This window comes from Rhinolophus sinicus, chromosome 14 (assembly GCF_057876585.1).
Source record: "Rhinolophus sinicus isolate RSI-liver-muscle chromosome 14, RSI-T2T, whole genome shotgun sequence".
Taxonomy (NCBI): domain Eukaryota; kingdom Metazoa; phylum Chordata; class Mammalia; order Chiroptera; family Rhinolophidae; genus Rhinolophus; species Rhinolophus sinicus.
The window spans coordinates 149,548,677-149,576,188 of NC_142514.1; the positions used below are offsets into that span (position 1 = coordinate 149,548,677).

Below are 27,512 nucleotides of genomic sequence, written 5' to 3' on the forward strand. Positions count from 1 at the left end.
AGTGCCTGACACACGGCACATGATCTGTTATTGGGAGCTGATTATTCTGTCTTTCCCCGTACCAGTTGATATTACCATACTGTTATATTGCACAAACATTTAAAGATAGATGAAATGCAAAGCTCTTTTGGAATATCTCCAAGTTAGAAAAATAGCCTTTGTTCGCTGGAGATTTAAATTATGCTTGTATATGTATAGAGACCTAAGAATGCGTATGAATCTGACACTGACAAATGCAGAGCATGTGGAAATGCCAACCATTCTGTAATAAATCTGCTCTGGAGGAGGAGAGTAACGTTGCCTGGAGATTTTTATCCATTTGAAAATGTTACTATTCACCCAGGGAAAGCCAGAGAATGGCAGTGGGACAGTCGGATTCAAGTGCTCTGACATTTCATCACTGACTGACACCATCGATGAATTCAGAAGTCAGAAGAGATGGCCACATAGTTTCATTCAGAGCTGAGTTAAGAAAATGGCATATTACAAAGAGAGGGAGAGAGCTGTCCACGCTCAGCTTTCCAACAGTTTTCTTTTATCGCGGACTGTTTTAGAATAAACATTAGGTATGGAAACGTCAATGGTTAGGAACTTTATTTGAGAAGAACACAGGGTCCCACTTTATAATAATGGCACAATACCACCAAGTACTTTTTGTGTGCCAAACATTGGGCTAAGCACGCTACTTGGAAAATTTATGGAATCCCCACAAAATCCCTATGAAATATATGACCCTTCACTTCACAGATGAGCAAACTGAGTTGTAAGGAGGTGAAATGACTTGCCAAGGTCACACAGCCAGGGAATGGCAGAGCCAGGGCTCTAATATAGGTCTGTGTGATGGCAGAACCCACCCTGCCATTATTTGAAGGTTGAAGGTGGGGCTGGAGTGGGCAGGAGGACGATGGGAGACTGCTGGACTAGGGAACTCTAGAGAATTAAGGGCTTTGAGTCAGACAACAGGTGCTATCTGCCCATTTAGCAGCTCCATGGTTTTGAGCGTGCTAGTTAGCCTTCCTCATCTGAACATGAGGGGTTTAATAGTAATAGTAGTAACAACTAACTTTATATTATGTGTCAAGCACTACTGCTCCAATATTTGATACGTAGTATCTCCTAAGTACTCACAACTACTCTTACAAAGGAAGTACTATTATTACTCCCATTTTCCAGAGACAAAAACTAATCATGATGCGGCACAGGGCCTAGCATACAGTAAGTGCTCAATAAATGATGGCTATTACCAGGATGCATCACTGCCTTCCCGCTCACTTTTTGCAAGCTCTCCTCCATCAAGATGGCACCTCCATGCCTAACTTTTTCCTGAACCCCCATCTTCCCTTCCTTCCATCAGTCCCTCTCCCAAGACAGAACTTGTCTGCCCCAAAATGTCTGAGACAAAATTCTGCCAATACTCCCTCTAGTGGTGGTCCAGTGATGGTCCTTCCCCAACTCCCTATTTTATTTTTCTATGAAATACCAAAATTCAGTTCCTTGGCATTTAAGCTCTAAAGAGTCAACTAATCAATGAGTAAAATATACATGCTGAGTGCAAAATAAGAACAATTATAAGAATTGGTTTGAGAACTCTGAAAGTATTCAAAGAAAGTTTCATAAATTACTGCTAAGAATAGGAAAGAGTTCCTGAGAGCTTGCAAGGTGCCAGACACCATACTTAGTCTGACTTTTTTTAATCGCCACACGCCACACTCAGTCTTGAATTAGGTAGTTATTGTCCCCACTTTACAGGTGTGGAAACTGAGACAGAGAGTGTAAGCGACTATTTCAAGGTCCCCGTGTCAGAGCTCAGCAGAGCCAATGCTGGAACTCAGCACTCAGACGCCAGATACTGGGCGTCCAGCATTTGTGCTCAAAGAACCCTGACTCAAGCAAGACATCTGGGTTCCAAGCCCATTTTCACCGTTCTGGACTTACATTCCTCATATGTAAAATAAGAGTATGCCACTAATGATCTCTGAGAATCCAAGATCTTTAGAGAAGCAGCTTCTCTTATTGAATCCTCCTTCCCTCTAAGGGTGAGATTATGACCTCCAGGTATACAAATATGGAAGTGAAGACGCAGCTCCACCAGGTAGTAGAAGGCAGAGAATTGTTTTCTCTGACCTCAAACTCATGGCATCGCCTCTGAAAAGGTTGCCTCTCCAAGTTCAGGATCACAGCCATCTGTGATTCCAGTCAGCATTCTTTATCTAACCAGCCATTTCTGAAGTCGATTTGAATTCTGGAGGGAATCTGGATTCTATTTTGGAATCCTTTTCGTGGTTCCAGTCATCCTTCTTTATATAACTCATCTACTTCTCTCCTTCTCTCCTTCTGACCTGGACGTGTTAATGAAAGCTGAAATAAAAATTTATACATTTTTCTGAAGTAGCTAGGATTTTATTCATTGGTTTCTATCTAGAAATCCACACAGAAACTGGATATCTTCGGGTGAGCTTTCAGTGTAGCTCATACTTAGTTCAAAGAAAAGAAATATATTACACAAAAATGTGTATTAAATATATTACAAAGTGTGGACAATGGTCCTAGCATTACACTGTCCAAATAAAGTATTATTCAAAGGTTTGTGAATGGTTTTCTTAGAAACTCAACCCTTTTAAGAGTATAAACATAAATAAACAAAAAAGACCAGCAATCGCCAATTCCAAATTCCGTATCAGGAGAATACCAAAATATGGATAAAGGCACATGATAAATAGTTTGTGAAATGTATTAGGACATATGGTTTATAAAAACACAAAAAATTGAATCTCTGAATACTTGTGTTAGTATATGAAAGGTTCCTTCATTGTCCTTTTTCCGTTTAAAAAAGTTTCTTAATAGAAATAAATGTTGAATGATTATTTAAATGAAAATTGGACAAAGAAATTAACCTTAAATCCCAGTATGCTAACACAACTATTTTAATGTTTACACAACATTAAAATCTTTCACCATGGTCTGCATATAGGCACATTTTCAATATCTACTAACCTAATATTTTATATTCTTAGATTTTCTTTTACTTAAAAAAGCATAAACTTTTTCTATATTTCTTTATGGCTTTTATTATTGCTATTGGTAATGACTTTATCCAATTCCAGAGACTGATATCCCATGGTTTTCTAAACCATTCTCCTCACTGTTAGGTCTTATGGTCCATTTCCCATTTTCTGCTATTCTGTATCTGTGCTATTCAATATGGTGGCCACTAACCTCATGTGGCTATTGAGCACTTGAAATGTCTCTAGTCTGAATTGAGATGTAATTTAAGTACAGTAGCCCCCACCCTCATCTATGATTTTGCTTTCTGTGGTTTTAGTTACCCAGGGCCCACCAAGGTGCAAAAATATTAAATGGAAGATTCCAGAAATAAGCTATTCATTCGTTTTAAATTGAGTGCTGTTCTGAGGAGCATGATGACGTCTTGCACCCTCTGCTCTGTGCTGCCCTGGGTGTGACTCATCCCCTTTGTCCAGCATCTCCAAGCTGTGTGAGCTCCGCCCATTAGTCACTTCGTAGCCCTCCCAGGTATTAGATCGACTGTCCCAGTATCACAGTGCGTGTGCTTAGGTCACCTTTATTTTAGTTAATAATGGCCCCAAAATGCAAGAGTGGAGATGCTGGAAATTTCGATATGCCAAAAAAGTAGCCACAAAGCACTTCCTGTAAGTGAAAAGGTGAAAGTTCTTGACTTAATAAGGCATTTTATCATCTCACATCGTCACAAGAAGAAGAGTGAGTGCAGTACAATAAGATATTTTGTACTGAGAGACCACATTCACATAACTTTTATTACAGTATCTTGTGATTGTTCTATTTCATTAGTAGTAATTATTGTTAACCTCTTGCTGTGCCTAATTTAGAAATTAACTGTACCATAGGTATGTAAGTGTAGGAAAAAACATAGCATATATAGGATTTGGTACTATCCACAGTTTCAGGGGGTACTATCCACTGGGGGTCTTGGAAAGTATCCCTTGCAGATAAGAGGGGCTACTGTAGAAAATATGCACCAGAATTCGAATGATTAATAAATAATAAATAAAAGTGTTTTGTATTGATTATTGATATAGAAATTACAATATTTGTATATACTGGGTTAAATAATAGACATTGTTAAAATTAATTTCACAGGTATCTTTTTATCTCTTTTAATATGGTTCCTAGAAAATTTTAGATTACATATGTGGTTTGAATTATATTTATGTTAGACAGGGCTGGCCTTAGATAACACTTCAGTGAACAATTGCCTGCTTCTAGATTTCTGCCTCTGTTGAATTCTTTCCTCAATCTACATTCTAGTGAGTGAGCTCACTAGAACAAAAAGGTATAGGTTTATGGTTCTTGCCACCTATCACTATATTGCTTTTCAAAAGAATTGTACCAGTTTATAAAGGCACAGGCACTGAGTCTCTTAAGAACTTTACTAACACTGAATATCCTACTTCTAAGTATGTTTATTTTTGTTAATTTCCTAAGTGTAACATGGATGTAAGAGCCAGACTATCTGGATTTAAATCTCAGCTGTTCCCTAACTATTGTCTGAATTGAGCAAGTTTCTAAACCTCACAGGGCCTCAGTGTCCTCCCCTATGAAATGGAAATAGCACTGTCTCCTAACGTGGTTTTCGGGTTAAGTGAATATATATGTGTTAAGCACTTAGTAAATATTAAGAAATACAAAACTATTACCTGTTACTATGATATTAAAGATTATTTTACAGTATGATTCTTTGATTACTACTCAGAAAAATGTTTCCCAAGATAAGTGTTTAATATTTGTATTTTGTTCTGTGTACATTTTTTCTTCATGTTCTAGGTCGTATTGATCTATTGAGATCTTGTTTTTTGTTTTGTTTTCATGCAAGTTACTTCTTCATGTTCATATATCATGTAGTTGAATAATCATCGTTGGTACAAATATTTTCTCAGTTTGTTGTTTACCTTTTCATCTCATGTCATTGTTTTATATTTAAATAAGTTTCCCACTCAATATAATCCATAACTTTTTTTAAAAATTGAATTCCTCTTTTGCTTCAAAGCTATGAAAGCTATCTTTCAGCAAGTGACACCCATATCTTTTGTTCTGTGGGCCCTTCTACAATTTGAGACTGGTTCATTTGTTTAGCTGAGGTTGCGTTTTGCTAAATTTTAGGCTGTGACATGGCCCAGGACAAACCAGAAACTCTTGTATTTCAGATGCCTCGAGACGTTCGGAGCATTCCTGGGGATGTTATGGTGACTTCACTTGAGACGATGGGGTCCCATGAAGACAGAATTGTTTGCGTCTATAATCAAGTCAAATGGATCTGGTTTCAGCCCTTGCTCCAATGGAAATACACCTACAGGTAAAAACAGGCAGCACTGGTTTCAAATTCTCACTACTTACTAACTGTGTGTGATTGGAGGCAAATCACTTAACCATCTGGCAGCCTCGTTTTGTTCAACTGGAGATTAAATGCATATGAAAATGCTTAGCATAGAGCAGCCAAAAATCAAACTCAACTTTCAAATTCTTTATTTTAATACAATATTCAAGATTATCTCATTTACTTAGTGAGTCAGAAAAGGGAGTGGTTCTGTATTAAATTTTTCCTTGTTAATCACATTTGCCTAGATGTACCAGAAATTAGCTACCCCACAAAAGATAACTAGAATATGCCTGTTGTCTGTGTAGGACAAAGGGGTGACTTTCGTTCTGTCTACTCCTTATATATGGCTTTCATATGCAGTTGCTCCTTAAAGCAAACTTCGGAGGTAGACAGAGCAGTTTATTCTTTCTTGGAAAAGGAAGCTGGGGCCCAGGAAGGTTTAGTGACTTGCCTAGCATCACACATCAGTGCCTCTGACAAGACAAAAGCTGTCTCCTAGTCCCATGCACCTTCCAAATGCAAGTTGCTCCCTCTAGGTGTGCAACTGGTTGAACTGGATAATTTGTAATCCCATCCATATACCTGCCCCTCACCTATGTAATAAGTAGGGAAATAATAGTCACTGAGAGCCTACAATGTGCTATGACTGTGCTAGGAGTTTATGCTTCGCCTTGTTTCATCCTAACAACATCCCTGTGAGGTGGGGGGGCATCATGTCCCCATCTTATAAATGTGGATGCTGAGACTCAGAGGGGTAAAGTAACTTGTCCTCAGTCATCTAGCCAATACGTAATGAAACTTGGATTCAAAACCAGGTTTGACTCACAGCGAACCCCCCAGGTTGTTTCTCCTCGTCCTGCACTGCCAGAAATCCTTTCCATTACAGTACACTGTCCAGAGGGCATCGTAGGGCTACAGGCCCTTCATGAGCTGACTCCAGCCCACATTTTCAGCCTCACCATCCTCACTCCCTGAGCTCCTGCCACAACCAGCCATGAAGCATTTCAGGAGTGGCCGTGTTCTCCCAGGCACGGAACTTTTGCAGTGCTGTTGTTCTGGCTTGTCTATGTACCTTTCCCCTTCCTTTACCTGGCAAACTCCTGTTCATCCTTCAAGATCCAGCTCAAATATCCCCTCCTGTGAAAGTTTCTCTGATCACCTGACAAGGCAGTTGGTGGGCCCCTGTCCAGGGTGCCCGGTGCCCTTTGTACCTACCTCCATCACGGCAAGCAGCTCTCTGGTCTCTTCCTGTCTGATATCCCTTTGGCCACGATTCCATGTTTAAGAATCCATTGCAGGCAGATTCTATGTGCTGTCAGCCCTCCAGCGAGCAGATGTCACTTCCTCTCTGTGGAAAACACTCACACAGTGTTCCCTACAAGGAAATCAGGCAATTGTTTTAAAACTAAATCCTTCCTGGGTGGAATTAACCATCAAGTGAGCTGTGGTTCTATTCACAGTGCAATGTGGAGTGTGTGGTGACTCTTCTGGTTTTGCACAAGGCGCTACATTCATCTTTAAAAAAACACACATTATGACTAAATGGTTTCTATGAAATGTATGGGCAATGGAACCTTAACATTAGATTAGCCTCACACTGTCCCTGCTCTTCCCACTCCTATTCTATGAATAGCAGATTATGCAAAGAGCAAGACATATGAATCGAAAGTGACACCACCTTAGCAGGGAAGCGGAAGCTCAGGATTATGGGATAGCTGGCTGAGGGGTTATGTGCTACACACACCACTGCACCACTCATTTTCTGCTAGTCTTGTTCTTTTGGCTGGAGTATTGTGTTGTCATCTGCACACCTGATTGAGCTGGTCATGAAGATAATAACTATGATTAGTAACATCATAATAAACCGCTGTTGTTAATTGCTTATTATGTTCCAGGCAATTTTCATATGCTTTGTCATGCCACCCTCGCCACAAGCTTGCAAGTGTATAGCTTTGTGGTTCAAAACACGTGCTGGAGCCAGACAGAGATGGGTTTAAATCCTGACTCTTCACTTCCTAGCTGTGTGACCCAGGGCAATTCCCTCAACCTCTCTAAGCTATATAGTCCTCACATATGTAAAATGAGGGCAATAAATATGTACCTCCTTGAGTCGTTGTGAGAACTACATTTATCACAGTACAAAACAGCTATGGAGCATCTTATTATCCCTAGGATGAAGAAACTGAGGCTCAGAGAGGTTAAGCAGCATATCCATGGTTACACAGCTAATAAGTACTAAAGCTGGAATGTGAGCCGAGACCTGGCTCTTTCAAATGCAGCACAGTGGTTAAGCGCACAGCTGCCTGAGTTCAAATTCTGGCTCTGCTACTCACTAAGATTTGTGATCTTATGCAAGTTTTTTATCCTCTTCTCGGTGCCTCAGTCTCCCCATTAGAAAAATGGCTGTGATGGGTTTGTTGTGGCAATTAAATATATTGGCATATGTACAGCTCTTAGGGACTGAAAGACAGTCAATGCTATATAAGTGTGTGTGATTAAAATGACTTTCTTATTCTTCTAGACATTAGGTCTGGTTGGACTCCTATTACAATAGTCAGGGAGAGTGATGGTAGAAATTTGGGCGGTTGTTCTGGACGATTCAGTTCTTTCTGCTTTTCTGAGCTATTTCTCAGCTCCCTAAATCTCCTGCAGCATAAACACTCCCAGATTCCTCAGCTGCTCCTAATGACTGTTATAAAAATGGTTCCCTTCACTACATGCTCTGGAATCTTCATTCTCTAGAGCAGAGTTTCTCAAGCTTGACAGTAATGACATTTGGTCTGGATAATTCTTTGTTGTGGTGTGGGGGTGCGGGGAGGGTGTAGAGGGTGGGGGAGGTTGGGGGTGTGTGTGTGTGGGGGGAAGAGGCTGCCCTGTGCAGTGTAGGACGTTTAGCAGAATCCCTGGATTCTACCCACTAGATGTCAGTAGCATCCCCTCCCAATGTGAAAACCAAAAATATCTCCAGACATTGTCAAATGTCCCTTGAAGGTCAAAATCACTCCCAGTTGTGAATGGCTAGTGTAGAGCGTGGCCCCCAAAACTGACAAAATTCTCGGGATACAGTCTGGGAGCTGGAGGTGCGACACTGACCACCTTTTGAGGCAGGTTGCTTTGTCTCCTTGAAGGTGAAGCAGCTCGTTCACACTGAGCTTGCTGACTGCGGAGACCCCTAAGTCTCTTTTACGATGCTGCTGCCTGTGCAGGTGGATTTTTTTGGCCTTAAGTGCACCTCACCCCCCAGAAATATGTTAGAGACTGCTCAATGGCCCAGCCTGTATATGATTACCAGGATAATCTTCTCTAAAAACCTCCTTCCCCAGACCTGGAAATGGCCACCATCCTCTATTCTCCATCCCCACTCATCTGCATGGCCACGGCCTTAGGAAGTTCTCTCACTCCTTCATTCCCACTGTTCTCCACCAGTTATAGCTTTCTGTGCTTTGTTTGCCTCCTATAGGCTTTTGCTCCCAAAACATTGTCAGCTCTCACGGAACAAGGGCTTACTCAGGGAATCCGCAGTTTCCTTTGCCTGCTCAGTGCAAACTCTGTCCCAGTGAAGGTTCTTTGAATGGGGTTATGTCCAGACATGATCATAAACCTTACAACACCTCCTTAGGTCCTGGCACATCAACACCCAACAATTCTCGTTGGCATTCAACACCATTCACACATTGTCTCCATTTGCCTACCCAACGAGTCTCTAGACACATCCTCCAATTTAGTCAGCTTCCTCCTTCTGCTCAGGCCTGCCTTAGAGCCCACACATACCTGCTTCCCTAACTTGAAACACCTATCTCATCTCCAGATCCTAGTTATCTTCTCGGGCATGGCTCAGCTCATATTTAGTTGCTTCAGATTCATGCTGGAATAAGATACGAAATAAAACACGGACCCCATTTTCACAGCAGAGTCTTTCATTCATTCTCAAAGACAGAAAAGTGGAGTGGTTGATACAGGCTAACCAGTCAGACAGACATGGGTTCAAGTCCTGCCTCTAAAAACCTCCTATGAAACCTCCTGATTTCATAGTATCATGACTTGGAGGAAACGACTTCACCTTCCTACCTCAGTTTCCTGATCTGTAGTATCATATAAAGTGCCTCAAGCATAAGATAGTTGAGAAGAGGGAGCTAGTGCTTGTAAAGTGTTTAGCTTAGAGCCCAGCATATGGTATGCACTCCAGAAACATCAGCTGTTATCAGCTCTTCCCTGATCAGTCCACCTTCTATTGATGTCCCTTCTGAATTCCTGCAGTCCCTACGTGCTACCCTCCATTATACGCTATCTTAAATTGTTCACTTTCATGGGTTTGGAACTTGGTTGTGTCTCTCCAAATAGACTGCTTAAATACTCTGGAACCAGCAATTCATTCATCTGACAAACATCTGTAATGTACTCCCCATGCACATTGGGCAAGGCAGTGTGGATGGAAAGTGCATAGATACATTGCTTGGACCCTAATGTCTAGGAATTTACAATTTAATGAGAGAGATGAGATGTGAATGATAAAGAGTTACAACCACGTAGAGAATGCGTAGTGTTAGTGAAAATGTGTAAGAGTCGTAAGAATCCAAAGGCTAGAAAAATCCCTTTTCCCTGTGGTGACCAGGAAAGAGTCAGGAAATCTGGGTCTTCCAGAGATGGGAGATAGTGCGAGGATGCTTTATGGGGAGCTGGAACATCTTGGACAGATGCTTGGAGGTGGAAGGCAAGAAGCTTCAACGGGGAACTGAGCAGTACAGTAAGACTTTCGCTTGGGGTGTGTAAAAGGCAGCAGTGGGAGATAAGGTTGGAAGGAAGGAAGAGCCTTGAATTTAAAGCTAAAAATGTTGTACTTCATTCATATAGGGTGAGGAGGAACTGAAGGCTTGAGCAAGGCAATGGCTTGCTCAAATCTGTGCAACTGGAAGATAAATCCAGAAGGATGCAGGCAGATTATTTATGAGACCCCAGTAATAATTCAGGTATGAGATGGAAGGGGTTCATTTAGGGTGGTAGCCCTGAGGATGGGTGAAGGGGATGGATGTGAGCAGGACCCTGTGAATGTGGAGAAAACATGGAATGCTGTGAGGGCTTCACCTTGTTCCCAGTAATCTATTCGTCACATAGCAGCCAGCGGGCCCGTTGGTCTTCGTATGTGAGATCACGTCACTTTTCTGAGGAAAACCCTCTGCAGGCTTCTCATCTCACTTAGAATTAAATGTTAACCCCCTGTCCATACCTTACAGCATAGTCTGTAGTCTGTAAATTCTGCTTCTCTGGCCTCATCTCATTACTTTCAACCAATCACATGATACATTCCAGCTACTGACCTTTTTTGCTGCTTCCCTTGGACCTGGGCATTCGCTGTCCCCTCTACTTGGTACAGTCTTTCCCCAAATATCCACATGGTTAGATCCCCCATGTTGTTCTGGCTTCTGCTCAACGCTACCTCCTCATAGAGACCTTCTCTGATGCAAATAAGCGGTATCCTACCCAATCACTTTCTATCTGCTTTGTTTTTGTTTATAGCACTTATCATTTACGAATTGGCATTATGCTATACCCTGATGTCTTTACTGTTGGTCCTCCCCATTTAAATGCAAGTTCCATCAGCTTTGGTCCCTGCTATATCCTCAGAATAAATAAGTAAATAAAGAGGGGGAGTCAAGGAGATTCCAGCATTTCCATTCCGGGAAGATGGGAGGCCTGTGGAGCTGCCATTGACCAAGATGGAAAATACAAAAGAAGGAAGGATTTTGAAAAAGAAGATGAGGTCGATTTCCAATATTTATGTCTGCGGTACCAGCAAGAGACCCCAGCAGATAATCCTAACAGGTAGCTGGGCAAAGTTCTGGAATTCAGGAAGGTGTTAGGATTCAGGAATCAACCAGAGACTCAGACATGAGACTGGATGGGCAAGAGAGGACAGAGCACCAAAGACCCGTGTATGAAGCACATCCCCAAATGAGGAAACAGGCAGGGGGAAAGAGGGTTTTTAATAGCTGCCCATTGCTCTTGGGAGTAAACCCCAAACCTTGTCCAGGCTCCTACAAGATCCTGCACGCTCTGCCCTTCGTTCATGGCTCCAGCCTCATTTCCCCACCAGCTTGTTCCCTGCACTCTAGCTACACTGGCCTTCTTTTGGTTTATTGAGTTTGCCAAGCTCCTTCTCACCTCAGAGCCTTCACAATTTTCCTTCCTTTTCCTGGAAGCTAACTCTCCAATCTCTCCATTCCTCACACATCTTGCAGATCTCAGCTTTTAAATATTACTTCCTCAATTCTCCTTCCTTGACTTCCCCTCTCCCACTCTTCCTCCCTTTTGTATATGCTTTTATAACATTCTGTAAATATGTAAACACACACACACACATACAAACACACACACACACACAGCCGGTAGCTGATACAGAGAATATACATAACTGCTTGTCTGATGTCTATGCTCTTAGACCATACAAGATCTGACAATTACGTTTGCGAACTCATCCTAGAAAAATTGCTACATACCTCATTGCTGAATATCACTACAGTCACCTTCGAAGTACTCCCCTTGGGAAGCTATGTACCAATGCCAGCACCTAGTCCACACTTCAAAGCAATTTTGGAACTCTTTTTCTGGAATGGCCATCAAAACTGTCGTTGTGTTACCCTTGATGTCCTGAATGTCATCAAAATGTCTTCCTTTCAATATTTCCTTTATCTTCGAGTAAAGAAAGAAATCATTGGGGGCCAGATCAGGTGAGTAGGGAGGGTGTTCCAATACAGTTATGTGTTTTCTGGCTAAAAACTCCCTCACAGACAGTGCATTGTCGTGATGCAAGAGCCATGAATTGTTGGTGAAAAGTTCAGGTCGTCTAACTTTTTCATGTATCCTTTTCAACACTTCCAAATAGTCAACTTGGTTAACTGTTTGTCTAGTTGGTACAAATTCATAATGAATAATCCCTCTGATATCAAAAAAATGTTAGCAACATCATTCCAACAAGTTTGCGAACTTAATTGTCAGACTTTATACAATTCAGGGGCCAGTGGGTCAGCGATGAAGCCTGTGGTGTTCACCACTGTATCCCCAGCACCTAGCACCATCGTGGTATATAATAGATGCTCAATAAAAAAATGTGTTAAATGAATGAACGGAAGGAGTAGCAAGAGATGTAGGAGGAGAACCAAAAACGCGCAGTGACATGAGATCAAAGTGGATTTTTCAGGCAGAAGCAGGACATTGGCACTGCAGCTGAGCGCAGCAGCTAAATGTGGCTGGCTGAAGACCAAGGAAAACCAAACTCCAAAGGCCTAGATTACTGTGGCTTTAGAGACTTAATTTAAACATGGTGATGAGAAGGATTTCCGGTCAAGATGGAGGAGTAGATAAATGCTGTCCTTGCCTCCTGTCATGGTCACATCAAAATTACAACTAAACTACAGAACAACCACTATTGAGAATCTCTTGAAGTCTAGCTGAACCAAAGTCCTACAACTAAGGATATACAGAAGAAGCCACTTCGAGATTGGTACGAGGGGCAGAGATGTGGAATGGGCTGGTCCCACACCTGTGTGTGGTGTTTAAAAATCAGGAGGCATGTCTTCACTGGGGAGGTTCCCCTGGAGGAGTGAGGAGTCCCAGCCCCATACCACGTCCCCAGCCCAGGGTTCCAGTGCTGAGAAGAGAAATCCCCACAACCACTGGCTGTGAAAACCAGTGGAGATTGTGGCTGAGTGAGACAGAGGGTGGCTGGAGTCCCAGGCATTCCTCTTAAAGGGCTCATGCAGGGACTTCTCACTGATGGACTCATTCGCTCTGAGCTCCAGCACCAGGACAGCAGCTCAAAAGGCACCAGGGACATATGGGGAGGAACTGAATTGTCTACTTCAGGGCGAGGGCTGGAGGGGCAGCTTTCTCCCAGACAGAAGTGCTGGCAGAATCCATTGTTTCTTTGTTGAGCCCTCCTCCCCACCCCACCCCAGCATGTAGATGCAGGTGTCAGGAAATCTGAGTCTCCATCAACCTGGCTGACCCCATTCAATTCTTCTGTCTTGCAGGGGAAAGACAAGAGAGGCAGATAAGGAAGGAGCATCTTCACAATGACTAAATCAGGAGTCAGGACTGGGCTGATGTAAGAGATGTTAGGAGAGGAAGGATATTTGATTGTGAAAATGGAGGGTTTTGAGGCCAGACTATAGAAAAGGTCTTCCATAGAAGAGTGAGAGTCCTTAGGGGAGATGGTGGGAGCTGGAGAAATAAACGCTGTGAGCCTGGCTGTAAAAGTCTTAAGGAAGGAGGGGGACTCAACAGGAAATCAATTAAGTCATACAAGGATGGAGTGGGCTCCAGAGAGAAAAGGACAATGATAGAATTATGGTCCATGAGCCAGCGAGGAAGGCATATGCTTATTACTCCTTCAAGAAGAGAGAGGACAGAAAGATGAAGTAGGAGTGGTCCCAGGGGGGAACGCTGTGAAGGGAGCAATGTTTTGACAAGGCAGTCAGATTACCTTGAGACAGTGGCAGGATTGCTTGAGGAGCTCACTGAGCGCCCAGCAGAGCTGATTCCCAGTGAAAAAGAAGCAGCTCTTTGTGCTTAGAAGGAAGGTCAAGACTGAATTCATAGAGCAGTGAGATGATGGAGGAAAAGATAGGAACAGCAGTATGTGAGGCTGTGTGTGGAATGCTGAGTGGAAATAATGAGAATTAATTCACTCCAAAAATAATTGTTGATGACCTGTGCACTAGAGTTGGAAGACAGATAAGACAGAACTAACAACCTCGAGAAGCACCATTTAACAGAGAAAATAGATTCATAGCTTCGTGGTTAGAGTATAGTCAGATGGCTCGAGTTCAAATCACAGCTTTACCACTTTGGAGTGACAAGGAAGCCTCAATTTTGTCATCATTAAATGAGGATAATAATAGGACCCACCTCATCGACTTGTTATAAAAATCAAATGAGATAATACACGAATAGAACTTAACACAGTTCTCATTAGTGCTAGTTATTAGTATAAATTAGAATACAAAAGGAGAAGTGCTGAAATATAGGCATGACTAGTGTACTTATATTACTGGAAGAAATCAGGAAAATACTTGATCATGTTAGGGCAAAGTGTTTCTTCATACAAAACATAAAACTCAAAAGCCATTAAGCAAACGATGATCATATTTACTGACATAAAAATGTGAAGCTTTAAAAAATGTGCACCTTCTATATGACAAGAAATATTGGGAAGTCAAAAAGCAAGCTGGAAATCTGGGAAAATATGTTTAACCTCTATAGCAAACAAAAGTTTATATGCATGCTATTGGAAAAGTCGTGGCAGTAGTCAGATTCATAGAGACAGAAAAGAGAGTAGTGGTTATCAAGGGCTGGCGGGGAGAGGAGGATGGAGAGTTGTTTAATGGGCACTGAGTTTCGGTTTTGCAAAGTGAAAACGGTTCTGAAGATGGATGGTGGTGACAGGTGCACAACAAAGTGAACGTACCTAATACCACTGAACTGTACACTTAAAATGGTTAAGATGGTAAATTTTATGTTGTATGTGTATTTTACCACAATTTTAAAAAAGTCATTACAAATGAGAGAAAAAATGAAATTGAACACACTAATTTAAAAATAAGCAACAGATATAAACATAGTTTACAAACAAAAGATACAAGTGGAAATTAAATAGGAAAAACACTCAGTTTCAACAGCAATTGAATACAGGAAAGTTTTTGACCAATTAGATAACAAACATGAAATACAGTGATAATACCTAGTCATGGCTGTGAAGATTAAGACCTTCTTACACACTATGGATGGGACTGTAGGCACTCCTTTTTTAGAAGACAGTCAGGCTGTAGATATCAAAATACCGAGTAGAATGCCATTTTATACAATAATTCCACACTTAGGAATATATCCCCGAGAGATAGCCACTCAAATACATAAGGGGATTTATCTCAGTATTGCTTGTACTTTTTAAAAATAGGAGCTAAGTAGGCACCAAGAAACTGATTTTTTAAGTGACAGTACAAGCACACAATGGACCAACAATCAGCCATTGAAAAATCAAGGTTGCTCTCTCTATTCTAATGTGAAGTGAAAAATGAGAGATAGTAATTGAAAAATGTCACTACACAGTGTTTTTGTATGATCTGTTTTTTGCTTTCTAAAAGTACACAATGGCCCCTTTTTTATTGAAAAGAAAGGATTTAATGTATATTTGTAAATGCAGAGAAAAGAACTCAGTGGTACCAAATGTCACTTGGAACCATGAGAATGGGAAGGGAGGATTTTACTTTTAACTTATACACCTAGATGGTAGTTGCTCAAGGTTTTCTAGGAGCATTTTCAAGTTTTTGTAATCAAAGAAACATGTTTGTTTCTTTTACTGCAAAATGTGGAAGAAAATGAAAGTGTTTAAGGAAGCGAGAAGCAGCAGGAACTAACAGCCTAGAGAAAGTGTCACAATGAGATGGCGAATGAAAAGGTGTTGCAAGCTGAATAGGAATGTGGTCGGTGGAGAAGGTGATGAGAGGTATCCCCAGGATAAGAGCATGGGAAGCAAGTTCAGGGGGAGTGGGACCAGTGCTGACCAGAAAGGAAATGGCACTGAGTTAATAAAATCAACTCCCCCAAGTTCCAAGGGAAATGTTGGTTTAAAAGACTACTGTCATGCACCCCAAAGTATTTATTGAGCACCTACTATGTGTTGTGGACACATTAATAAATAAAACTCACATGAATCCTTTTCCTTTCAAGTTTCTTCCAGTCCAATGGGAGAGGCAGACATAAAATAAAATAATAATAACATAAAATAATTGGCAAGAGCTTTGAAGGAAATATCAACAAGGCTGAAATGGAGAATATTAGGTGGTTGTGTCTAGAAAGACCCCTCTGAGGCAGTTATGTTTAAGCTGAAAGAGGAAGGATGAAGGCACTTGCTTAATGAAGGGGTTGGGTAGAGGGCAAAGGCTTTCTAGGCAGAGGAACAGCATGTACAAACATTGAGGAGAGCAAAAGCTTGTTTAAGGATGGAAGACAGATAGGTGTGACATTTTCCCAAATCACACCACGCATTTGCCTTCTCTGGTGTCCTGTTATAGCACCTAGCCTGCCGAGGACCTGCTGTGCCTTCCTGTAAACACCTGTTAGCTAATCAGCTTTTTGTATTACATAGCGTTTAAAATTTTTATTATATATTAAATTCTATACCATAAGCCTCATTCATGTATCATTCGGAATTTCTATCTCTGTGGGCTGTGTGTGTGTATGTGTGTGTGTGCGTGTGTGTGAAAGAGAAATTTGCAGTATAATATAGGTATGCTTTCTGTCCCTATCTGAAACAAGTGAACACAGATATCAGAGCACTCTGAAACCCTTTTGAAACTGAACACCACAAATCTCGTGGTGCAAGCTGAATGTTACTAAAAGTCAGATTGAAATTGCAAGTCAGATTGAAATTGCAAAAAGCCTCAAGGAAGGGGCACATTGAACCTGACCATTGTTCGAATGCAACTTCTTTTAAACTTCGGGCTGTTATCTGAATACCAAAGAGTATAATAACTGATGTATAAAATTCCCCTTGATTCAATCAAACGTTGTCAGTTTTCCAAGAGCCAAAGATAGAGGAGATGGAGTGCCTGTCCTCAGGGAGCTCACAGTCAAATGGGGAAAGCTGACACATGGACAATCCCACGCAGATAATAACTGTTAGAAGAGAGCATGCCGATAAGTGCAGGGGAAACACAGATCAGGAAGCAAGGAATTCAGTGAGGGTGGGAATAGGGGCCCTCCTGCACCAAGAAGTGATTTTTCAGGGCCTGGGCAGGAGGTCCTCGGTAGGGGAATGGCATTCCAGGGTAGAAGGAGCAGCATGAATAAAGAAAGGGGAGCTGACAGTACACAGGAAATAACTATGAGGCCAGCGTGGTGAGAGGGACAGGAAGTGGCTGGTGCTGAAGCTCAGAGTTAGGCAGAGAGTCAAGGAGTGAAGGGCCTTGGATGGCCGATGAGAACTTTGGAATTTCTCTTGTAGGTGTGTGTGGGGAGGGCTCCCTCAACACTTTTTAAGAGGAGGGAGTTGATCAGAGCAGTGTTTACGATCACGCTGACTACGTTGTGGAGGACGGACCCCACCCTCACCCCAGCGTGGCCTCTGTACCCAGTGGGTTTAATAGGGGAGGAAGAAAAACACTAGTCAGACCCTGCACACCCACCCTGACATTTTCTCTGGGGATGAGAGGAATCCGGCGGGTAGGGCGGTGTCCTCTTCCTTACTCCCCTGCTCAGGAGATGCCCATAAGCCCTCGGGGCTCAGAGCGGAGACCTGGCTTCAGAATCCTTCCTAAAGGGAGAAAAGAGGAGGCTGACCTTTACGTGCCCAGAAGACAATCCAGCTCAGTGCTGGGTTATTTCCGAAGCTGAGCTTTCTCGATTGCTTTATATTTCGATTTGGGAAAGCCTCTGTCATTTGAGAGCTATTTTTCTGGCTGTAGATCAACAGTGGCAAACATGGACACTGGGAAGAAGCCCAGAGTCCAGAAATGATTAATATCCTGTGTTGTGAGATGTCAAAACACATGGGTAGCCAAAGATTTTAGAGAGCCAGGCTGTGCAGCGTGATGGCAGTCAGCCCCTTGAGTCACTTTGGGGGGGAAATGCTATAATTCCTGTACTTGGGGGAAAGGTGCTCTATAAGTCAAAGAAGTTGAATAAAGGATCTGAAAACAAACCTCCTCCTGGATATTCACTTTCAGGAAATGCTCCGAGTTGGTTTGCTGAGCTCGTTATCCACGGGTTCTCCAGGGAAGCTCAGCCATCCCAGGTTTACCGTCCTGTTGCTCTAGACCAGATCCAGCCCTGCCGCTCCAGACAGCCCTGCCTCTCACATTATCAATGGTTTTGTTTATCTTATTGTCCGCCTGTTTTGGAAACATTCTCCTAGACTCCTGCCTGACTCATAGGTTAAGGAGCATGAGTAATTCTTTTGGAACTCACTTGGAACAGGAGGGAACCCTTCCCATTTGATTTCCGGTCCTAAAAAAAGACAAGATAGTTCACACAGGATGCTAATTAGTTTTCCTATTCAACAGTGAGCGTGGCCTAGCTGCGCTTGGAAAACTGCCTCTGGACTGTCGGGTTTAGAAATTTGAACACCTCTAGCTTTTACTCAGAATTATACAATGACACCAGAATATCGCCGTGCTGTGATTAGTTTTCCTGCTGAAGTTGTAGTTTTCGTTACAGAGGAAGCCCAAATAATCTCTCTTAATGAGACATGAAAATTAGGAGGAATGAACTACCAGATTTCGCATCTGAATTTTTTCTTTCCTTTTTAAAAGTTTATTTTAAAACATGAAGAGGGCCAAGTGAGAAGTGAATTGCTTTCTCGTGAAAGAGGCAGTTTCAGGAAGTCCAGGGGTGGGGGATGAGTATAGAGATTTATATATATTTCATAGGTTTTGTTTTGCTTTCTTTATCGCCTCTGACTTTTTCATGTCCTGTTGTTGGTGTAGGTAAGCTCTCATTGTCCTCCTCCTGCTGTTTTTGGCCTATTCTTCAAGTAGTGATGTAAACTCGCTAAAGTTCTTTCACCCCAAATGGGTGTGGCTCCTTTTGGAGCCAGAACAATTTGGCATCTACTTCCTGTAGCAGCGATGGTAAGAAACTGGCTCCACATCCCTTAGTTTCTAAACCATCCTCAGAGAGGACCAGCCCCTTCACAGGACCTGGGCATTCAAGAACTTTTCAGCATTGCCAATATGAAGTATTCCAACATTGCTGGGGGCAAAACCACAGTGAAAGTCCAAAAATCACATCTTAGAGGCAGGATTATGGGAAACTTTAACTTTCTACTTTGTATAGTTTTATACAGTTTGAATTTTCCGAGTATGGAAAACATTAAGGGGGGGAAAAAAATCAAAGCCTGACCATTTTTATTTTTTTGAAATGATCTCTTTAGTCTTTCTTGTCTTAGTAACTGTGTGACTTTGGGCAACTTAATCAACCTCTCTGTTCTTACTTGTGAAATTATAATAATCAGATACCCCTTCTAGTACCGTTGACCATTAAAACTTGTAACATATGTAAGTACTCATATTGAGTGCACATAGTAACACTCAATAAGATTTACTATCGTTGTTGATGTTGCTCATTACCAATGCCCAAGACCCTGTTTTTTTTGAAACAGCTATTCAGTAGTGCAGAACCTAACGCTCACCCTTTTGATGGAAGGGAGAGTATCAGTAGAAGGACATCCTATCAGGAAGATGCTGAAAGATAAAGGTAAATTCACAGGTTTCCCCGTGTCTCCAATTCTTTCTCCAGAGAGCAGCTGGAAAGATAAATATCTGCTCTATAATTCCTCTAAATGTAAGTTAGACCAGGCCATTCCCCACCTGAATCTCTCTGAAGGCTTCCAGACTCCTTACTTGTCCTCCTGGTCCCACATCATCTGCCCCAGCCCACTTCGTTCCTGGCCCCTCCACTACCCCAGCAGTTCATTAAGCTCCGGCCCCCAATGGAGCCTCACTCCACCCTCCCACACTCATTGCTACCCACAGGTCTCAGCTTAAATGTCGTCTCCTCAGAGAGGTCTTTCCTGGCTGCCCCCTTCATTATTCTCTACATTGCCCCCTGTTTATTTATTTTACTGTACTTGTCACAAGCTATGATTAGCTTATTTGATTGCTTGTTGGCTTTCTCTCTCTTCTAAAATGTAGGTTCCCGTTAGGCAAATACAATGCGGGCCTGGCACATAGTAAGTGCTCAATAAATACTTGTGAAAAGAGGAAGGAGAGAGAGGGAAGGAAGGAGGAAGGCAGGAGAAAGAAGGAAGGAAGGGAGGGAAAAGGGGAAAGGAGGGAGTGATGGAGGGAAGAAGAGAGAGAAACTACAAAGGAAGGGACAGGTTAAGTACTCAAGTGGGTAGGTTTAAAAGCCTGATGACAAGTAGAATGTGGTGCCAGTGACAGAACCAGTAATAATTTGGGAGGGAGAATAAGGTTAGAGAATAAATTGAGTTCAGTTCAAACATGTTGCATTTAAAGTGAGGGCAGGACACCCAAGTGAAACATCCAATAGGTAGATAAGTGAGACACAGGGCTGGAACTGCCAGGTGGAAAGTCATGAAAATATTATTGAAGCTCCCAGAATGGAAGAAACCATGTTTCCCCGAAAATAAGACCTAGCCGGACCATCAGCTCTAATGAGTCTTTTGGAGCAAAAATTAATATAAAACCCACTCTTATTTTACTATAATACCAGGCATATAATATAATATAATATAATATAATATAATATAATATAATATAATATAATATAATATAATATAATTAATATAATATAATATCAAGTCTTATATTAATATTTGCTCCAAAAGACACATTAGAGCTGATGGTCCGGCTAGGTTTTATTTTAAGGGAAACAGGGAGTCTTTAAAGAGTCGGGAAAGAAGAAAAAGAGAAGCCCTTTCCAGGAACTAGTCTTTGGGTTCTGGGGTGAATGTGACTGCAAAACTGAAACTTACAGGAATTCATGAAGGGCAACATCAGGAGTGCAGCTGGCAGCTTAATTTGACCCAGCATGGGGAAACGTCACCCCGCCCATATGCGGACAGGACTGCAAATTGATGTCTCCGCTCAAGGTCAGTCAGTGAAGGTGGCTGAGAAGTCACATTCAGACAAGAGAAGACGGAGACGGTGTGACATCAGGGCCAATGGAGAGAAGGAGGGTTCTGAAGAAGAGACTGGCAATGGTATCAAACGCCTAAGAACTCACTGCTAATAGGTGAAAGACTCTGCTTAGCTCAGTGTCCGGAACAAATATGTAGAGGATGGTGGATGGTGATGATGACAGGCAAAGTTGTGGTTGAAGGGCTTTGTCTTTCTGTTCAGGGCTTTCTGCTTCCACGTGCCCCATCCCTGGCTGCTAGGGGTGTTCTTTAGAGATACCATGGAGAGGAGAAAGAGTAAGGGCCCTGGGTTTGTGCCACCCACAGCCAGCTGTGTGACTCGAGGAAAATTTCCTCTCTGAGCCTCAGTGTTTTAATCTTTCAGGTGAAGATCAGAAAGCCTCTAAAAAGCCCCTTGCACGTAGTTAGTGCTCAACAAATGTTAATTCTCGTTTCCTCCCAGGAACTCTCACATTCTGCCCCCTCCCATTCTTATCACACATTTAAAATTTAGTGGAATTACGTTAGTTCTTCTAGGGATATTGGCACTTGAAGCTTTCTGTACACTTGTGGAATTCCTTTTTTAATTACTCATTCATTCTTTCGTTCCATAAACATTTATTGAACACCTACTATGTGTTCCATGCTGGCCTAAATGCTGGGTGTCCAAGGTGAACAAAACAGATGCAATACACTTCAACGCTTCTTAGGGACATTAGCTTTACTGTTCCAAAGTTTATAGAAGACAGGTATATAGCAGTAGTTATCAAACCCCAGCACGTAGCAGAATCACCTGGAGGGCTTATTAAAACAGATTGCTAGGCTCCACGCACAGAGTTTCTGATTCAGTGAGTCTAGAGTGGGGTCTAGTGCATTTCTAACAAGTTCCCAGGTGCCGCGGTCCAGGAGCCCCACCTTGAGAACCACTGGAAAAAGTATTAGGGAGGAAAGGGAATAGAGCATTAACAGAAAATGAAGTCCCAAGAATCTGATACTTCTTATCTCTAAGATATGTTGTTCTCCTTGACGAGAACAGGCTGGCCAGTGTTCCAGTTACGCAGACAAACTCCAGAGATCTGAGAAGGACAGAGCCAGCTGAAGGCATAGTAACACCAGCTTCCAGATGCTGGAGCCTAGCTGCCTTTGATCCAGTCCATCTCCTCTCTGCTTGCAAACGATATATCCTTCAAGTCTCTATTTAAATCAAAACCATTTTCTAACAATGTTCCTCACTTCCCCAGGCTGATTATGATCATTCTGCACTCTCCAAGCACTTACTACATCTCTCTATTATGATAACTATCTCATTGGTCTATGACCATGACTGCCTTGAGGGGTGCGACAGTGTCTTATTGATCTGGGAATCTCACATAACACTTAAATGTTTATTGACTGCCAGACCAACTGATTGGCTACATGGATATGTTTAATGAGTATTGAAATGCCTGTGGTGCCAGGAAAAACTATCACAATTGATGTTGTGTGTAGGCATTGACAGCTGGGAGCGAGTACTTTCTTGTCTGACAATGTTGGGTTCAAATCTTTGCTCCATCATTAGCTATATACTCTTGAATAAATTAATCATTCTGAGCCTCCGTTTCATCATTGGTAAAATAAGGACAAAAATCTTAGCATGTGTGTAAGAACTAAATGGAATAATATGTAAAAAATGTTTAGCGTGGCGATTAGCACATAGATGATATTAAATAAAGTTAAATTAACTATTTGATCAAATAAAGCAGAAAGAACAATTGAAAAATGAAAATTTATTGTAAAAACTCAATGAAAAACTTTTTACAATATGTGCTTTATATTTATGCACAATTACCACGCAGCAGAATACTATTTTGCGTATCACCTAATATATGTCAAATTAACCTTGATAATTATTTTTCCAACACTAAACTCTGTTCATTGTGTTGTTCAGTTAAGGAGACTGAGGACTAAAGAAAAGCCATTGGACTTAGGCTGTCATTCAGAAAAATGGGTATATGGGAGGATAAGGAAGTTTTTTGAAGTGAATAACAAGAGGCCAGAAATATAGACAACTATTTTTGAGAAGTGTACCAACAAATATATATAGAGAGAACAGCAACTTTTTGTTGAACAATGTAGCTATAGAAATGAAATGTTTCCATTAACATTAATTAGTCATATATATATAGATATATAGATATATAGATAGATATATATTGATAGATAGATAAGATTTCAAATGATTTAAAGGCAAAATACCAGGCATTCTTAAATCTGAAGTCCTACAATTTTTTTTGTCTGCATTCTGTGAAGTAAATGTTCAAATACACATAAGCTCCTTTTAATGTCTCATAAGAGCGGTTCCTTTACCAATGGATTCCCAAGCATAGTCTTTTCACCAGTACTTAAAATGTTTCCATTGTAAGGGTTGTAGCTGTTTTCAAGGATAGATATTTTTTAATGGACAGCACATGGTGAGAGGAAGAACATTGTTCAATAAATCAGGTTCTAATGACCCAGGCAGGATGGAGCAAGCAGGACCCTGTCATTGGCTGAGTCGGTCTCCAAAAGAGTAATAATGCACAGGAAATGGATGACAGCAAATTTCAAAGCACAGCAAAGCCTCTTTAATGCTGAACATGGAAGTTGCAGTTCAGCTTAAAATTTGCAGAAACAGAAATAAACACATACACGAACGAGGCCCTGTGGGTCTTCATGTGTACAAAAATATGAGTGATATGTTATTCTGTGGGCTTCTGTGATAATCAGGTTTGACTGCTTGCTTTTCAAGAAGCTTTTATCTTTAGATTCGTTCTCAAGGCAAGCTTATGTCGTGCACTCTCCCCCGTGTGTTCAACTGTGCACCAAGAGCTTTCCTGGAAACAGAAACTTGGAGAGGGAAGCTTTAAAAAATAAATAAATGAAGCTTTCTGCATTGCAGTTAATGGCCTCTCACTGCTTGCTTTGCAGAGAATAAGCACAGTTTAGAAGCATGGTTAGTAATGAATCAGGGGGGGAAATTAAAACGTTATTTATGGTTTTTGTTTTTCTATTCTTGTTTTGTGTTGTTTTGTTTTAGAGGACATGCATTTTTCTAGTTCAACCAACCTGATAGACGCTTGCAGAATAAGAAACAAAATGGACTGTTTGTTTGCCTTTTCAAAAGACTGGTACCTAAGATTTTAGACTAGGATCCTATTTTTTCATTTTGAGTAATCCATAACATTCAGACGTAGTGAATTGCAAACAGTCATTTATAAGGCGATCCTTTAGGAGTTTGAAAACATGTTGTAATGGGGGAAAAAAGTTCTTTGAGATGACTGGATTTTCACACTAGCCCACACAAGTCTAATTAAGCCACGATATACTTAAAAGGACAGTTGGAATAAAAAGTGCTGAGGCAGCGTTATTTGGGGGATGGAAAGAACACAGACATTAGAGCCAAAGAGACCTGAAGACTGGGTTGAAATCTATATTAGCTGCTCACCAGTTTTGCAATGTTGGGCAAATAACTTTACCTGCCCAAGCCTCAGTGGCCACCCATAAATTTGTGGATAATGCTTCTATCCCATAGTTGCTTCTGTGAGGACAGCACATGGATTGAGAGCAGAGACTCTGAAATCTGATACCCAGTTTTGAATTCTGGCTCTGTCATTTACTTGCTGGGAATCTTGGACAAGTTATTTAATTTCTCTTTGTGTCACTTTCCTCATCTATAAAATGCAGATAAAATAGAGACTTCCCTCCAGAGTTGTTGGGTCAATTGTGTTGGGTTGAGTCCATGCATTCATTTTAGAATAATACTTGGCATATGGTAAGCACAATAAAACTGTTAGTCCTTATTATTAGGTATGCTTCCTGTCTCTTCTTAAACAGTAACAACAAATTATCCTGAACTAAAAAAAAATAGTTATAGATAGATAATAGAATTACATTCCTAAGACATAGATTTGGTTCATGGTAATTTACCACTAGATATGGAACAGAAATTTTATCCCCCAGAATGTGCAAACGAAGTAATGGAGAAAGGGAAGATTGTGCCTAGCCAAAACCACAATTTCAAATGCACTTTGGTTTTAGAAGAGTGTCAAGTCTTACCTATTCTTCACCAAGAGGAAAATAAGAAACAAGTCTCTGCAGCCAGACATAGAAAGTATTGTTTCGAGAAAATGAAAAGGAGATCTCAGATGTGCTGGGACAAGATTATCATTCCACTGCCTTTTAATTACAATTACCATACTAAAAATGGTTGCATTGTACTTCATTCATTCATCATTGTTCAATAGCCCCATTCGTGGAATATGAAAATATTTGATGCCTTGCAAATGAAGACAGCTGGATACTTGAAACCCAGTCTGAAGTATTCAATAGACTGGGAGTCTTCCTGTATTCTTTTTCCCTGGTACAATGAAATTGTTGTTTATCAGATGTATCCTTCACTCTTAGGATTAGGCAGGGGTGGGGGAGGACGTGTGATTTCAATAGGGAGGTTGCCAACTCTTTTAGCTTCACCTGCTTGGAAAGGTTAGCTACTAAACAGGAGTCATGATCGACCTTCCAAGAGGCCAACATGGCACCTGTGAGAACGGAAGAGAGTAGAGGAGTAAATGAGGAAAGGATTACGTCAGAAGAGCTAGTCAGCTTCAGTCTCTAAAACCCACTGTCTCTAAGAAGCATGAAGTCACTGAGACCCCGAGGCAAATATAAACCTTTCTCTTTGGGGCCCAGACTGGACGCTTGATTAAGACAATGACTTAGTGTGGGGTGCGGCCATCCCTTAGCTCCCAGTGTTCCTGTGTGGCAAAGCGTCTTCCCCAGAAGCAGAGATTCAAGCTAGAGAATATCTGAAAATAAAAATAATGCTAAGCACCAAGGGGACGCGGTAAGTTACTTTGAATTTCATCTTGAACCTGAAACTTCACAATACAATTCTTGGTATTTCTTAATTAGTTTATTGAGACCAAAAAGGTCTCCAAGGCTCAAGAGCAGATCATGTTGGAATTTTCCAAGGATGCCAGCCCAACCAGGGCAAGTTGTCGCAAGGGCTGTCCAATTTCAAGGTGGATAACTGGTGACTTGAAGGAGAGAAAACCTGAATAACATCAAGTGAAGCCGGAGAGCACAAGAAGTGTTCTGGGACATTTGGCTCTCCCGGTTTCCTTTAAAAATTATTTTTATTATTAAAAACAACAGTGCAGAAAGTTTGTCCTACAACCTCTTCAATAAAATGATTGGCATGTCTCTATGAACACTTACAACTTTGTTTCTATGTACATATCTTGCAAAACTATAGTCACTCTGTACACTATGGGGGTCTTACTTTTCATGTAGCATTATTTATAACATTTTCTTTGAACTTTTTTTTTATATTTGTGGTCTAACTTCATATGTAACATTTTAAAGGCTGGCATACTATCCAGTTGATATAACAACTTATTTTCTCAAAGGCAAATCAACTTCCTACTCTCTATTGTTTGACTCTCTGACCAAAAAAACCCAAAACAAAACAAAATAAAACAAACAATCCTCCCCGCAACATTCTCACTATAATATTCAGAAAAGTTTGCTTCTTTTTATACCCAATGAAATACTTTATTCAAACATATTGTCTACTCATTATCAGAGGGTAAAACATAAAAATATTGATAGTGGCAACTCTAAAAATGGCTAATACGTGATAAGAACAATGTAACTAATGAAAGAAAAAAAATGAAGAAAAAATGTGTCTATTCTTTTTTCCTTATGTTATATTGTAGTGGATTTTATATTGTATTCTGATGTTATATTGTAGTCTGATAAGACTACTTGAAGTCCAAAGTGGCCCAATTGTGCTGCTCCCTTCAATCTCATTCATTCAACTAATATCTATACACCTATTATATGCTAGAGACTATACTAAGTACGGGAGGTACAGCAGTAAAAATACCCCTTCTCTCACAGACCTTATTGCAGGGAACATATAATAAATGAATGAATATATATAATGAAATATCAGGTAGTAGTAAGTGTTACAAAGAAACGTCAAAAAGAAGAAAAAACTCAAGACGGACAAAGGGGTAGAGAATGACAGGGGTGGGGTGAAATGGGGAGGCTGCTAGTTTAGAAAGGATGGTTTGGGAAGTTTTTTCAGATGGGGGCGGGGCAGGTAACTGAAGGGAGTGATTCCTATGTTTTCTGTGGAAAGAGGTATCTTGTGTGTATCCATGGAACAAGTACAGCTCACTTTTACATCTCTTCATTGGTTTTTATTCATTTTTCAAACAATATTTGTTTTTGTGAATGTGCTACTTACTTCGATAGCTATAGGAGACATGAGTGAACTATACAGGCGTGGTATCTGCTTCACAGAGTATATGAGAAGACAAAAAATTACAAGGGTGATAGTGCTTTGAGAGAGGAAGTACAGGGTGCTTTTTATGGCTGGGGAGGTCTGGGAAGGCTTCCCTGAGGAAGTGACCTTTAAGCAGAGAAGCAGGTGTGAGCCAGATTAATGTGGACAAAGGCACCAAGAGAGAGAAATTTACA

General features: G+C 41.1%; 1 long non-coding RNA gene across 2 annotated transcripts; it reads right to left on the minus strand.

The window, feature by feature from the left end:
* Positions 1–1,332: 1,332 nt before the first annotated feature.
* Positions 1,333–18,220, minus strand: LOC109445524 (uncharacterized). 2 transcript variants are annotated; one of them, XR_012497525.2, is made up of 4 exons: positions 18,073–18,220; positions 17,557–17,684; positions 6,590–6,749; positions 1,333–5,344 (listed from the first exon to the last, which is right to left on the minus strand). It is a non-coding gene; the product is annotated as an uncharacterized LOC109445524 (long non-coding RNA). The 2 variants fall into 2 exon arrangements; XR_002137049.3 differs by lacking the exon at positions 17,557–17,684.
* Positions 18,221–27,512: the final 9,292 nt, after the last annotated feature.